The sequence below is a fragment of the Perissodus microlepis genome, chromosome 6 (genome assembly GCF_051167445.1).
Source record: "Perissodus microlepis isolate ML-2025 ecotype Zambia chromosome 6, ASM5116744v1, whole genome shotgun sequence".
Lineage (NCBI taxonomy): Eukaryota > Metazoa > Chordata > Actinopteri > Cichliformes > Cichlidae > Perissodus > Perissodus microlepis.
Genome location: NC_140466.1, coordinates 12,256,656 through 12,262,655, shown reverse-complemented (window position 1 = coordinate 12,262,655; position 6,000 = coordinate 12,256,656). Strand labels below are relative to the sequence as shown.

At 42.8% G+C, this 6,000-nt stretch overlaps 2 long non-coding RNA genes across 2 annotated transcripts; both read left to right on the top strand.

The window, feature by feature from the left end:
• The first annotated feature begins 300 nt into the window (after positions 1-300).
• On the top strand, positions 301-1,863 carry LOC146385225 (uncharacterized). The gene is made up of 2 exons (XR_014800467.1): positions 301-1,418; positions 1,594-1,863. It is a non-coding gene; the product is annotated as an uncharacterized LOC146385225 (long non-coding RNA).
• Positions 1,864-3,164: 1,301 nt separating this feature from the next.
• Positions 3,165-4,106, top strand: LOC146385224 (uncharacterized). Its single transcript, XR_014800465.1, has 2 exons — positions 3,165-3,900; positions 4,000-4,106. It is a non-coding gene; the product is annotated as an uncharacterized LOC146385224 (long non-coding RNA).
• Positions 4,107-6,000: the final 1,894 nt, after the last annotated feature.

Below are 6,000 nucleotides of genomic sequence, written 5' to 3'. Positions count from 1 at the left end.
CAGAATAAATTTCAACAGGTTTTTAGAAAACGAGCTGCTCTATCCAAAGTGGGATGGATTCCGTCTCACTTAACAAGACAAGGTTTTCCCCAGAAAATTATCCAATTATCTATAAAACCCACATTTATTTTTGGATGCCACTCAGCCAGCAACATGTTACGCCTTGTAACGGTGTGTTCACACCGAACGCGATAGAGGCGGCCAGAGCGTCAGGTTTACATGTAAAGTCAATGGAAAGGCGCGATGACCCGCGATTGCGGCTCCCGCGAAAATTCGGAAGCAGATTTGCGTCGCCAAAACGCCAGAAACTCGCGTCAGTCTAGCGCGTTTGGAGCGTTTGACTCGCGAAAAAAACCACGCGCGTGAGTTTTTGTGTTGCATTTTGTGCATACGCGTGTTACGCGTCTACCGCTCGAGTTGGAAAAATCTGAACTCCAGCGTCAAATCGCGCCGCGACAACCAATCAGGAGCCTGGTGACGTGGCTGTGACCTAGGTCAAAGGGGCAGATCCAACCAAAGCCCTTCATACTTCAATGGAGGGAAGGCTAATCAATGCCGTAGCAAACAACCCGGAGCTGTACGACACCAGCTGCTTTCTGTACCGAGACAGGAATATAAAGGACCGAGCTTGGAGGAAGATATGTAAAGAGATCGGGCAACCTGGTAAGTTCATTCATTTCTCTTTTGAAAGTTTTCGCTGACCCGGGGAAGCCGCACAAAAGCTAGCAAGCCACCGCTATTTTCCCACTGACGTACAAATACCGTTCTGCTTTTATGCATGTTGTCATATAGGAATATATTTTGTTTATTAATAAACAGCACACAGTGGTCCCGCTGTTCATCCGTCACTGCTTCGCTTTTTCGCTGATTTTCTTTTTCTTTTCTTTTTTTTGCACAGTACAGCATTGCATTCTGCAGCCTGATTGACAAATCTCCTCCGTGTGGTGTCTCCTGCGCTTGCCAAATTTATCATGTTTGGTTTTGATAACCATCACGTCCAATAGAAAAAACAGCACAAAAATATCCATAACTATGAGCCTCATTCGGAAATAAACACCTGCACCGCGAGGGAAAAAGGCGCACGAAAGTGGCAGGCAGATGAAGACAAACCACGGCATAATAATACTTTTACGTTTTGCAATCTACAAAGGTTTGCACTTTGAGAATCAATTGTGAGAACTGTGACCAATATTCATGTGTGTGGGGAAAACAGTGTATAAAGTGCGTGGCCAGGGGCTAGTTATTCTGAGAACCCCTGCTGCAATAAATGAGGGACCACTGTATATACTTTCTCTGATTATATTCAACATGTTAACATTTAATACTGTATTGATAGAGCCAACTGATTCTGCAGCAGAGCATCCCCTGTTGCTTCTCCTGGCTCCCCAGTCCCTGAGCTCCTGCTGCTGCACCCACAGGTATGTACAGCAAGCACTGATACCTTTTTAGTCGGTGGGATTGCCTTGTGATCACCTTTACTAAATATCTACAACCAATCTGATTATATCCTGTTTTTGTTTTGTTTTTTTCAATGTTGAAATTAAAATCTAGCAGCAGCCTTCTCATTTCTTTGTGTTTTGTGCTGTTTTACAGGCCCACAGAGGAGGACGGCTCCGAGGCAGATGAGGGACGGGTCCCAGGACGGTCCATCGGCGGTGGAGCTGGCCATCCTGGAGTCCCTGAAGAGGCCACACCAGTCTCCAATGGAGCATTTCCTCCTCAGCCTTGTTCCTGCTCTGGAGAGCAGCTGGGTCCTTTTTATTCCTGTCTCTCTGTAAATACTTATATTTTATAGATTTATGTTTAATGTTTTTCTGTTTGAGAATTTTAATATTATTTCAAATAAATTTTTATAATGACTAATGTCTCAGCTCTACTACACAGCAAATGTTGGCACACGACTTGACACATGTAGAATTTATTTCATATTATACTAATGACAAAATATACTAATACAGTGGGATGCAAAAGTTTGGGAAACCTTGTTAATAGACATTATTTTCCTGTATGAATCGTTGGTTGTTACAATAAGTAAGACATTAATAGAAATAAAGAGTTGTATGTTGACATGTAGCCCTTTCCTTGCTTAAATCATTAATATTTTTGAAAAATGAATCTGTGATAAGACATAGCTTATCAAGATAGAACCATGTAACTAAAGATGAACCAAACTGTTCAGTTTTATCTAACTGTTTTAATAAAGGCTGGTGACCCCTGTTATAGAGTCTGACAGCTGCAGGGATTATATACAAATATTCAACTATCCCAGAATTAAACCAGGTCTAAATAAAAAGGAGTGAGTATCACTACAAAGGTTAACTCAGTGGTCCTAATGCTACAGTTTGATATCAGCAAACACCGAGCGCATACATTGATGTGACACCACAGCCATGCTATCATTGCAAACACTGATAACAGCATAAATCGAATTAAATCGGGACTTGATGAGAGCTTCTGAGTATCACTAGAAATATTATAAACAGTCGTCTCCGTACCACAGTTTGCTATCAGTAAACACCGAGAGCATTCACTGTTAGCATAGCACATCCATATTAGCAGTGTATAAATGGATGGTTTAGCATATATTAGCACAGGTATCAATAAAGGACTACCGTATTAAATACTTTTACTAACCTCAGGCAGATGGACAGGTGGGATTGAGTGCCTGTAATTGGTGTCTAGGCGGGCGATGCTGGGACCGACGAGGGAAAGCAGGTCCTCAAACTGGCCGGTGATATCGCTGGAATTGGCCGTCATCCAGGCGCAGCTCCTGGAGCAAATGGTGAAACTCACCAAACTGCTCACGCCTCTGGAGGACCTGATGGACCCAGGTACGGCGAGGACGTCTTTTACGCCGCTGCTCTGCTCTCCACAGTACATAGAGAAGGGAGACTCTCTCTTCAAGCGCTAGCTCGACAGCTGCCATCTTGCAAAGATACCGGTCTGGCACAACTTCCTCCCACATTCCTCCCACATTTCCGGTTCACGCTATGGATTTTTCTTGGACACGCGTTGAGGCGCGAATGTGCACGCGTCAAATTAGGGGCGTTTGGGGCGTTTTGTTCGCGTCCATCGCGTTCGGTGTGAACACACCGTTATATATCAATAATTTATCTCAATTACATCGCTGGAAGCCAAACTTGTTGTTGAAATTAAAATTCTAAACTCAAAGTAACAAAACGTCCAATTTACAGTGAACACCTCATCTGTATCTGACACAGGGCTGAAGATATACCACGGGCCTTGAATGCAGCAGAGCTCTCATCAGGTAAGCACAGGAAGACACCTGGACTGTGTTTAATGTGGCGTCTGTATCGATGCTGCAGGAAGCAGAGAAGAATCTGAAAGGGTCACAACAAACTCAGAAAAGGTTTCAATTTTTTGTTCAACATCAGGAACCAGGAAGTCCAGGAAGAGCAAGTTCTAGTTCTGGGAAGCTCTTCCTCTGAGCAGGAGGAGCTAGTATCAAACAGATGCTCCAAGTTTCTCAGCTCAGTGAACCGACACAGATCTGCTCACCTCACAGGTTAACATGACGTCGACAAACAGATGCTGCGTTTGATGTTATTGATGCTTTTGGACCAACAAAACAGCTTTTTACACCTGCACTCGGAGCGATCTGATTGGTCAGTAGGTGATTTTGTTGATGCCTGGTCTTGAACGCGACCGTCTTCAGCGCAGGTTAGGCCTCGACAGCGAGTCGGCACAACGGTCTCCTGATAGGCGGGTCTTCAGGACTTCTCAGCCTCTGTACGCCGCGCTGATGAGCCCACGCTCTGACGCCGGTTTCAGCAGAAACACTGAAACCTTAATAAATAGACTGTACGATGTGATGGCCGACCTGGTGCAGACATGAACTCCACCTGGTTCCTGTGAGCTGCAGGTAAACACGGTGGACAGGTGAGTGTGCTGTGCAGGTGCTAGCACTGATCATTATTAGGGAGCTTCAGCATAATTCAGATAAAAATTCACTCGCTTGTATTTCCTGGTTTTCATCAGCCTTTCCGTTCGTCCTGTTGGGAATAACTGAGGAAACAAGGAGCATGCACACTTTCACTTTCACAGATTGTGGAATGAAATATTTGAATAAAGGCTTTAAAATCTGATCCTAAAGCAGAGCAGCTGTTTGTACTCGCTGACTTACATGGTATTTGTCATGAACTCAGTTACTTTCCTCTCAGAGTTAAAAGCTGCGTCCTGAAATCTGTCAGATCTGATAGTTTAACAGAGTCTCACAGGTGGAGGCAGTTTTTTATACTTTTACATACATTTGAAGAGCTCAGGTGGGTCTCAGGAGTTTTACCAGGATCGCTGATTTGACAGACTTGACCTGAGAAAATGAGCTTAGCTGATCTGAGCTCAGTGAACTGTCTGAATAATAAACCAGGGGCGGAGACCTGTCAATCACAGACAGGCCCACCCACTTCCAAAAGTGGGCGGGCCTGTAGCTAAATGTAGCTACATTGTAGCTACAATGTAGCTGAATGTAGCTACATTGTAGCTACAATGTAACTACATTTAGCTTCAATGTAACTACATTTAGCTACAATGTAACTACCCTTAGCTACAATGTAGCTACATTTAGCTACAATGTAACTACATTCAGCTACAATGTGGCTACATTTAGCTACATTGTAGCTACATTTAGCTACATTCAGCTACAATGTAACTACATTTAGCTACAATGTAGCTACATTGTAGCTACAATGTAGCTACATTGTAGCTACAATGTAATTACATTCAGCTACAATGTAACTACATTTAGCTACATTGTTGCTACATTTAGCTTCATTTAGCTACAATGTAGCTACATTTAGCTACAATGTAACTACATTCAGCTACAATGTAACTACATTTAGCTACATTGTAGCTAAATGTAGCTACATTGTACCTGTCAATGTAACTACATTTAGCTAACCCTAACCCCCATTCAGCTACAATGTAACTACATTTAGCTACAATGTAGCTACATTTGGCTACAATGTAACTACATTTAGCTACATTGTTGCTACATTTAGCTACAATGTAGCTACATTCAGCTACAATGTAACTACATTTAGCTACATTGTAGCTACATTTAGCTACAATGTAACTACATTCAGCTACATTGTAACTACATTTAGCTACATTGTAGCTACATTGTAGCTAAATTATAGCTACATTTACCTACATTACAACAGTCACAACAAACCAGGGCTGGACTGGGACAAAAAATCGGCCGGGCATTTTGACTAGAGACCGGCCCACCAAAAATGTGACGTCATTCAGGGGTAAAACCGCAAAGGATTCTGGGAACTTGTGGCAAGAGGTACTAGCGCATGCAGGCTTTCAATTGAACTCAGTTACACAGCGATAAAAAGAAACACAAAAAATGGCAAGAAGCTGTTGTATTATTAACTGCAATAGCCGGTGTTGTGCCAAAAGGTGATTGTCTGCCAAAAACTGATTTCCGGTATTTGCCAAAAACTGATTGCTCGTATTTAAATTGCTATAAGTAACTTGTTGGGCTATAACATGTGAAACATATGTCAAATGCATCCCTCATGGATGACATAAAGTCATCTCTCCATCTCCATCTCTCTCTCCTGCTCTTTTATTTGTCTCGCTCCATCTCTCTCTGCTGCTCTTCTGTCTCCTCTGTCACAGACTTCTCCACTTTTGATGATAAATCAGCCTGGTGCAACATGTAAGGATTGGCACAATTTGTTAAGATTTTGAGGAGTTTGAGAAACTAACCTTAAGCATAAAATAAAATTTACTATCAGTAACTTCATAGCACCCGCCCAGCAGTATATAAACTCCGTCATGCTAGCTAGTACGCAGTACCAGTTATTCTAAGCGACTGTAAAAAGTCAGCACAACGAAAACAAACTACAACTAAACTTGGTTTATATCTGACACAGATAGACAGCAGGTCATAACTTCTTACCTGAAGTTCAGTTCCTCTGCCACTATGACCTGCGGCCGCCTCCCCTTTCCCTTATCCACCTGCTGGCCTCC